The sequence below is a fragment of the Formica exsecta genome, unplaced genomic scaffold (genome assembly GCF_003651465.1).
Source record: "Formica exsecta isolate Colony F162 unplaced genomic scaffold, ASM365146v1 scaffold196, whole genome shotgun sequence".
Classification (NCBI taxonomy): domain Eukaryota; kingdom Metazoa; phylum Arthropoda; class Insecta; order Hymenoptera; family Formicidae; genus Formica; species Formica exsecta.
The window spans coordinates 321,923-331,744 of NW_021849259.1; positions in this window are offsets into that span (position 1 = coordinate 321,923).

Below are 9,822 nucleotides of genomic sequence, written 5' to 3' on the forward strand. Positions count from 1 at the left end.
AAAAAAAAAAAATAAGAACAAATATTTCTATTAATGGAATTACATCCATTAAATTTATTTTAAACGATCTCTATTAATGATAAATTCGTGATTAGTGCACGGGTGATGAAAAGTGGATTGCACGCAATAATATTTAACGAAAAGGGCATTGGGGTAAGCGACACAAAGTTTCATTAACCGCTTCGAGAACTGGTTTATATCCGAAGAGGATCGGCGCTCCGTGTGTGGCGGGACCGGCAAGAAAACCTGTATTATAAGGTTCCGCCGCGTAATCGAATCATTATATATAATTCCGGAAAATGGAATTCGCGCAATTAGATCGACCAGGAATACGGGGATCTAAAGGAAATTAACTCGTGGAGGGAAGCGATAGTGTTTCGCCGGAACAATGGCTGACCACACGCGTCCTCGATCACTCGCGTTGAATTTTATTTTTTTCCCCGTCGACTCGATTCATTTCGTAGATCTGTTCGACATGTCTAGATTGATCTATTTAAACGGTCACGGGCACCGTTATAATCGAGTTGGAGAACGACTCTCGTCCTTTTCCTCCGTACTACATCATACTCCGGCCTATCTGGCGATGTAGTAAACGTGTCATCGTTTAGCAGAGGTAATTACCTAACGGAATGATCTGGCCATTGTAAAGGTCTCCTATAAAGAAGCGAACGTTTCTATCGAAAGTCCTTATTCCAATCCCCGCCGGGAGGGGGTTTATTCTCGCCCGAGATTATCTTTTAGATTAAAACCGTGTCACATTGAGCAATATGTGATTGCGTATATAAGAGAGAGAGAATTATTAATATTAAAAAAAAATTAATTAATTTCTAATTTATTCCTTATTAATTTTTTAATTTAAAAAAAAATTGAATTAAACGCAACATATGTATATTTAATTATATAACGAATTTTTGCTACCGATATCTCTTGCAGTGAAATTTTTATCCTCGATTCGGAAGAATGGAACAATGACCATTTAATGGGTTCGATAAGGATAAACGATGCTGTACCGCCCAGGCGAGTACAACTTGCCGCGCTTATAAGGACAATACATCTCTATTTTATCTGGCGGATATAATGGATAGTCCGCTCTCCCGAGTGTGTACCTACAACCACGGTAACAATATAATCGCGATGCCTTGGCGATCTCATAAAGCGGCGCGCTTGCACCAAACGCGCTGCTTTTGCAAGAACGACCGCTCTTTCTCTCTCAAGCGCGCAAAACAATATGCGGAAATCGTATTAAACGCGCGCGCGGCCGCGGGGTAGAAACCGCCACCGAGTGTTCGAATACGAGACAATAAGATCGGCATCGGCGAAAGGGCGGCGCCGAAAACCTTTTTGCGTGTCCGCTCATGCGAGCCGTTTCAGTGCCAGTCTCTCCCTCGCATTATACGCGTCCGAACATGCGTTATTAATATCATTCGCCTTTTATTGCTTTCCACGCCGCTCCTTCCACCGTTTAAATAAATCACTTACTTTTAAATTTTGAAAAATAGATCTCTTTTAAAAACACACATAAATCTAGTATTTTTTCTATTATGATGAAATATGGAAAAATTAAAACTTATAGAAATGGAAAAATAGAATTTCAAACTATATGAGTTAAGTTATTTCATATAAAGTTTCTATCGGTACGAAATTTTTATTACTTTCGAAATAATACGATAAAAAAATCCTTATTACTATTATTACATTGTATAAGATCCTAGTATATAGGAGATACATTTCCAGGATATATCACAAGACAATCAACGCGATTAATCTTTCGAAAGGAAAATGTTTCCGGCGTATTCAACAGTACACCTGTTGCGTAACCAGGCATTTATCAATCGGGTCGAGAGGAGGAAGAATATCTTCGTCGAGAGAGCTTCGACTGTTCGCATTCTTAGACATCTCACAACCTGGCACCAGATCGAAAGAGGAAGCTCCTCTCTCGATCCCAGCCTCAAAACCGTATGATTGAGTGCGCCTATATCGCTTGTACCGTGCTTGAGACGCATCCCCGAGACTCCCGCCGTTACTATACCGTTCGTCGGAGACTATAATAAAAGCAATAACGCGTCGGTTACAATGGAAACGGTACCGTCATGTTTCTTCATCATTCCAACATCGTTCTTCTTAGGCGTGCACGCGATGCGCCATACAAGTTCATTTCTATTTTACACGTGGGCGATATTTCCTGCCGCGCCTAAAAACACCAACCGATCTTTTTTTCACTTATAAATCAATTTCGATTCTATATCCACGAGAGGCGCGATCAAGAAAAAAAAAGAAGATACGAGGAAATAAGGAAATATAATATTAGCGACGCATAATAAAATAGGAGTCACAGAAAGCAGCGTATCCGGCAAAATTTACATCCGCGTTTCTTGCGCATTCGCGAGCGTTTCTCCTTTTAGGTAAGAAGATAATGCCGGGTTCGCGTAAAAATCTCGATATTATTAATTCATCGATACTTTGTTACAGCGAATCGGGATTTGTCATAAATATATAAGTAAGAGATCTGTAGCTTTAGAAAAGCAGGTCGCGCGAAAGGTAAAATTAAACGAACGACTTTTTCGCTAACGTTCCAATTAATGGCCTTAATCCCGAGTTATCGCGATAAGCGAATCATGTTTCTGGATTATCACAGCCTGAGTATCCTCTGCTGGATTCGTAAATCTTGCGATGAAATGACTTTGATTAGGACATTTCGGCTCAAGATCCATAAAATTAAAGTGTGAAAAAATAAAGAGCGAGAGAAAAAGAAAATATCTGTCAAAGAATTTAATTAATCTAATTACAAAATTTTTTATCGAATTATAAAAATATACATACACGTACATTAAAAACGTTAAATTATTAAACATTTAAAAAAATTTTTGTATATTGTTACATATTCCACAAAAAATCCACAAAAGCGAATATTTTTATAAATCATGTTGTACATTTCAATTAATATATATTTGTTAATTATTAAATAATTCGGATCTCTCTTTTTCTCCCTGTTACTTATCTCGCATATCCTTAGATTTTTACGACGAGATTTTTTACTTCATTTAAAATTAGACTGCCTCATATATCCGCCACTTAATCTTGTCCCAATTCCGAATCGGAGCACGAACGAACAGTTGGAAAAGCGGCGTTTAACATAAAATATAATAGCCTGGCAAAATCAGACGTGGAAAAACCGCGCTCGCGCCGGTCTCTCTAATGATTCGAATTTATATCGCTCGTAATAAATACGGTCGGCCATAAACGCGCGCCTAATTACGACGGCGGCGACGACAATCGCTCGCTCGCCTTCTCGCGTTTGCCACGCGAGCGATTTGCATATTTCGCCGCGATTATTAATTCCACGGTGCCCCGGGCACGGGAGTATTCCGAGTAATTTCCACTTTCGACGCAAACGTTTGTCAATATCGCAGCGCCTGTTTGACGTAGCGCGTTTTGAATGTAAAAATGTGTATCACATGGCGTCGTAAACTCGCCGTTTCCATTCGACGGCAAATTGGAGAATTGGGTTGAACGCTAGTTTCCCAAGCGATTAAACCGTTACGTCAGCGTTCGTTGGCTGCTTGCCCCCTCGCAAAGCGGCCTTCATTGTAATTATATCGCGATAATTGATACGTTGAAATAGCTGGCGCCATTGGGTATTTCTAAGTTCTCGTTTCGCTGCGCAATTACTTTACGACCAATATCGAGAAAAAGATACAGCTCTGTGAATTAAAATGTACAAGAGTTCAAGTGTTTCGTGAATTTAAATTTATTAAACAAAAAAGTCGTCCCCCTCAAAGTTTCTCAAAAAAATCTACAGTTAATGTAAGTCTTGTATCATTTTTTATGAATTTTTTAAATATTTAATTTTAATTTTTTCTCAAGCAAAATATAAAAAGAAATTTAATTTAATTTTAATTTTCTCTCCAAAAAAAAAAAAAAAAAAAAAAAAAAAAAAAAATTTATTTTTTAAAAAAAAAAAAATTTTTTTTTTTTAATTTTTCAATCTCCATGATATCTATGAGAATTGTTTTCTGTATCATATAATTTAATTTTTTCCACAAAATACTGTAGATTAACATAGTGATTGTGGCGAGTACCGGAAAATTAATTTTGAGAAATAAATACAAATAAAAGAAATTATATCTTTAATAAAAAATAAACTATTTTTTCTTAATATATCAGATAACGCAGAGCCGAAATGGATCACATGTTTAATTTAACGGCGGTAATTAGTTTGGATGAGAGTATAGTATTTTACACGATAAATCTGTTATCAGAGGAGAGTCTGCAAATATCGCTTCGCCGGTTATCTGGAGAACCGTAATTTCAATGCTCCTTTATCGCGCTTTAAAACGATGCCCGCTATTCGACGATGGCCGCTATTTATCGGCTCCATTGTTCGTCGTAGAAAGTCCCGCGGTAGTAAGATAATCGCTACTAATTATCGCTGGCCCAGAAGCACGATCGCGATAATCGCGAGTTTTCCGTGAACGGACTCCGCGCACTAAAAATCCCGCGTCTTCGCGCGCAGGATTTTACTCCGATAAACCGATCTACTCCGGACTCGCCCAGAAATGTATCGAATAAAATATTATCATATTAATCTGCAACATTCTTCGACAAGTTTGAAGTCGATTTTACCGGATACTTTATTGATATGAAAACTAGCAACTGTCACATTTTTTTCTTCCGTTATAATCTTAAATTGCTACAGTGTGTGAAATTCTTTAATCTTTAAATTATTATATCCAGAGACGCGATTATATAGTCGTGATTATATCTCTCGGCCCAATTACGTTTCGATATTATTATACCTTTCGCTCTTGACTGTTAATATTCCCTCGAGATACTCGCAAATCGCCTCGTTCTCGTACAAATGTAGATCGATCGGCAGGAAGGCTGCGTATATGCAAGCGCACGAGAACGTTTAAGACAATGTGCAGTTGGTGCGGAGTTAGGTGAAAGCACGCCAATCATCTTCGATGAGGAATCTTAACGTACTCCCTCAGCCATGAACAAACAATGGCGCGGCCAATTACCCGACAATCAGACCCGCCGTTTGATCTTTCAGATCGTTCTCTCTCAGCAGGCATCTGATAAAGTCGCCGCCGCCGCCACGCGCGATCGAACGGCGCGAGTCGCGCTGAACTTTGGCGAGCGAGCGAGCGAGTTTGCGGATAAACGGCGAGGTGGAGTTTAGGTGAAAGCATACACGAAGCGGCGGCGGGAAGGATCGAGGAGATGTTAACGTAATCTCCGAGCCGTAAACAAACAAACCAGCCAATTACCGGGTGTAATATGATGATGTACGCGGAACGCGGACGCAGCTTCCTATAGGCGAACGTTGATCCGACGTTTAGAATTTCGAAATGGCAGCTGCGGGAATTTAAATTCTCAGGAGAAACTAGATGCCTCGAGAGATCATCGGACCGTTACATCTCTACATTATTATCTCTACGTTATTACATTCTCGAGATGTACGACATGGCCGGATTGTTGTATTGAATTCTTTTAATCTTTCACAACTGTGTTATATCTTTGCAACGTTGGAGAGAAAAAAATCTCGAATATAATTAAGCTTTTGAATCAAAATTCTTCGTTCACTTTCTCACTTTTTAACGCGAATTCTATTTTTATTCCTTGTAAATGAATTATTTCCCTGAATTATTATTATGTCGATCCAATCCGCCGAAGAAAGCAACAGGATGAAAATGTACTCTTCTTAAATTAAATCAATGAAAATTTCATTGATTAAAGCATTGATATAAAAATTTATAAATATATAAAATGTATTTTAAAATATCATTGATTAAGAAACAGCGAAAATATCATTAATCGATTCTTTCAATGAAACTTCACTAATTTCCGATATTATATTTATAACTGACAGACAATTAAATAGGAAAACTGACAGATAAGAGCCAAAGCGCGGATATTGGTGTGCGAATTTATTATTGTTTTATTAATAAATGTGAATTAAAAATGTACATTTCAGAACGTTTTTTAGTCCATGGATATAAATATATAAAGATTACATTGAAATTTAAAAATTTGACATATACAACATTTGTTGTTGCAGTCAAATTTCAAATTAAAATTAATAATCAGAAATTTCAATTTTAATTTTAATTTTAATTTGATATTAAACTGAAACAACAAATATTATGTATGTCAAATTTTAAAATTCCAATATAATCTTTATATATTTATATCCATGCTAAAGATGGACCAAAAAACGGTCCAGAACTTTTACACTTTTAACGTACATTCGTTAATTAAATTTAACAATAATAAATTCATGCATCAATACCTGCGCCTTGACTCTTATCTACTAATTTTCCCACTTAATTATAAGTACTCTAAGTCTATTGCTGCTATTATTGGACTTATAGCTGAGACTATCGGTGACGATTCGTTCCTTTTCAGTGATAATATACTGATTCCATTTAAGAGAGTACGTTATACTTACACGACGTGACATTAATTACTTATCGCGACGAGAAATTCCGGAGCGGCGGGATTAAGCGACGCGCGTTTATTGCGACATATGACTGAGAATACCTATCGCGCGTTTATCGCGATTCGCCTGCCTCTCCGACGCGATGTGGTAACGTCGCGCATTAATTAGAGATATTCGTACTTCTCTTTCACTTCCGTTCGTTGATTTAACGCAACGTTTATCTCGCGCTGCTACCGTTTTATTAGCACTCTCTGCTCGCCCTCTTATCTCGGATTAGTCGGACGTTTCGCTAGAGTATCACATCGTTGCCGCGCGTCTCGTGTCTGGCGAAGCGATATTTGCTAAGGAGAATATTTATTTAAATAGCGAAGATTCTATTTATGTTATATATATATACCGGATTATATGCCTTTCAGTAATATTTCAGCAAATATTAATGATTTTAGATATTTGTCGAGAAAATTAGCGGAATAATAAGATGACGAACGTAGAAATTATAATGAAATTAAAACCCTTGAGATTTTGGAAACTGTATAAAATACTCGGCAAAATCTTAAGCAAAAGTCATAGATTTTGGCGACGGTTGTAAGAAAGATTTATTACAAGGACAACCAGTTCTGTTACCATCAGTTTCCCCGATGTTTATATATAATCGTCCTTTAATATATCGCTATCGCGTACATTTAAGACGTTTCAAAGCTCCACGAGACACGCCATATCCCATGCAACGAGCGTATCTCTCGGCGCGAAGATTAACCCTTCGAGATAGATCGTCAAATCCCGAGAGAGCGCAAACCTACCTCGTGGCCTCTCGCGCTTGCCCTTCTCGGTAATCTCTCGGTAATCCCTTCTGAGGGATAATCTACGAAGGACTGTACAGCCTAGGCCGGCCCCGATCAAGAAGGCCCGGGGGAGAACGATGAGCTATGCGCGCGATATTAAATTTCAAACTCTCGCCCGAGGCCAGACACTTCGCAGGCTGGTTCCTTCTCGCCTTCGTTCGAAGACGGAGGTGCAAGGTGCAACGCGAGTCGACCTTACGACCTTGGCAGTCACGACGCGAGCGAGCGTAGCCGGCGCGTATAGCGTACGCTGACGCGTATCGTGTATGAAACACGCATGCATACACACACACACACACACACATACACGTCGGCCACAAGGAATACCGTTTCCCGCACCTCGCACGCCACAATGCGGGGCATCTGATAATCGAAATCCTTATCGCGGAATAGAATCTCTCCTAGTATCTGGCACCCGTACACTTTGGACGAATCTTCGAAAAACTGCTACTTGGGATTTATCTCCAAATTCACAAAATGTACGACGAAAAAATTTCGATGAAGTTCATATTCTTTTTTTTTTTATGAACACGATTCTTGCGATAAAATATTTTTGTATCGAAATTTAATCGCGAGTTTTTAATCGAAGAATATATCCCTACAACATCTCTCGTACGTTAAGTCTAGGAGAGATACCTTTTATAAAGATAAACTTAAGTAAAGGGTTGCTAAAAGACTTACGTAAGGACGATATTTATCGCTAGAGATGCGTGGTCATCTAATTCTCGCGTTACATACGTTTTCACAATTACTCAAGCTAGATTGATGTGGATAGATATAATTCAAGTATGTAATCTGATGTAAGTCTCCGATTCCATATTAATTCCGCGGCAAATAGAAACGTTCTCCCAAGACCAAGGTATCTATACATTTTAACCTCGATATCTTTCGGCGAAAGCAACTTTATCTCCCCCCGAGATTCACCGGTATCACCGGCCCGGCGAAACAAGAGCCGGATGTATGCGCAACATCCATAGAACGGATTTATTCCCAACGACACGAGCGAGGCGAGGGCCCCCGCATCGCGCGAGTAGGGAGCCTAAGCATCGTTTTCACCACACGGCGAGTCGGATAACACCGGTGGAAATCGTCGCTTTCGCCTTTTGCCGATAGTGAGCCGGGCTGCTGTCTCTCCTGTTTCTCTTTCGCGTCGCCCCCGCCTGGCCCCCTTTCTCACCGTGCGTTCCTCCCGATCGGCTTCCCCGTTATCGTACCTTGTCGAAAGTCGGTCTGCGCGATCGGCAGGTGGTCATTGTCGGCCTCGCGGGCGAGAGCATGCTCGGATGAATCTGAATTTCTAATTGTCGCCAATGGCGCCATTAATTAAGTGGGGGCCGAAACGAAAGCGAGCGAGCGCGAGCCGGCCTTGATTAAGACGATGAAAAGTCGCGCTCGCTCACGACCCGCCAATTTTTCGCGCGCGAACCGGCAGTTCTCTCCTGGTGCGACGCGAGATAAGCCCGGGATATCGTTATCGGTGATATCGCGAGCCACGCCGGATTAAATTGCGCTCGTTAGCGAGTAACGCCACCCGCGCTTCAGTTTAGGTTGTTACACGCGCGCGCGACAATTTAATCGGAAATTAATTTAATACTTATCTAATACGCTTCTGTATCTTACTAATTAATATTAACATTCTATTGCAGAGATATTAGTTTCTACAAACTAAATTGCGAGAGAGCGGAAGAATTTCGAGTAGAATTTTACAATATATATAATTAATTTTTATTTTTTAATGTAAAAAATTTTAGTACAAACTCACTTTTGGAGTAAAAAAAATGTCAAAGTAAATTGTATAACTAAATTAAAAGCAATGTTAAAGTTTTAAAAAAGTTTCGAACTGATTATCGGGACATCTTTATAAAATGGGTGATAATAAATTTCGTTTCTTGATTAAATTCCCAATAAAAAATAAGTTATAAAAATTGTTTACAACATCCAAAGGGAGAGAGATAAATGAGAATTTAATATAATAAAAAGTTCTAATTTCTTGAGTGCAACAGAGAATCGAATCCATTCCGGCTTACTAATTAATATTAACACTTTATTGCAGAGATATTAGTTTCTACAAACTAAATTGCGAGAGAGCGAAAAAATTTCGAGTAGAATTTTACAATATATATAATCAATTTTTATTTTTTAATGTAAAAAATTTTAGTACATACAACTCACTTTTGGAATAAAAAAAATGTCAAAGTAAATCGTGTAACTAAATTAAAAGCAAGATTAAAGTTTTAAAAAATTTCGAACTGACTATCGGGACATTCTTATAAAATGGGTGATCATAAATTCCGCTTCTTTGTTAAATTCTCAATAAAAAATAAGTTATAAAAATTTTTTACAACATCCAAAGGCAGAGAGAGATAAATGGGAAAAAATTTAATATAATAAAAAGTTCTAATTTCTTGAATGCAACAGAGAATCGAATTTATTCCGGCTATTCGCGGAGAGAATCTCATATAATAGAGCTTAGGAGGTTTCGATTTCCCAGATGAAATACGCAAATTGGAATTATCCGGCCTCGGGGGGGGGGGGGGG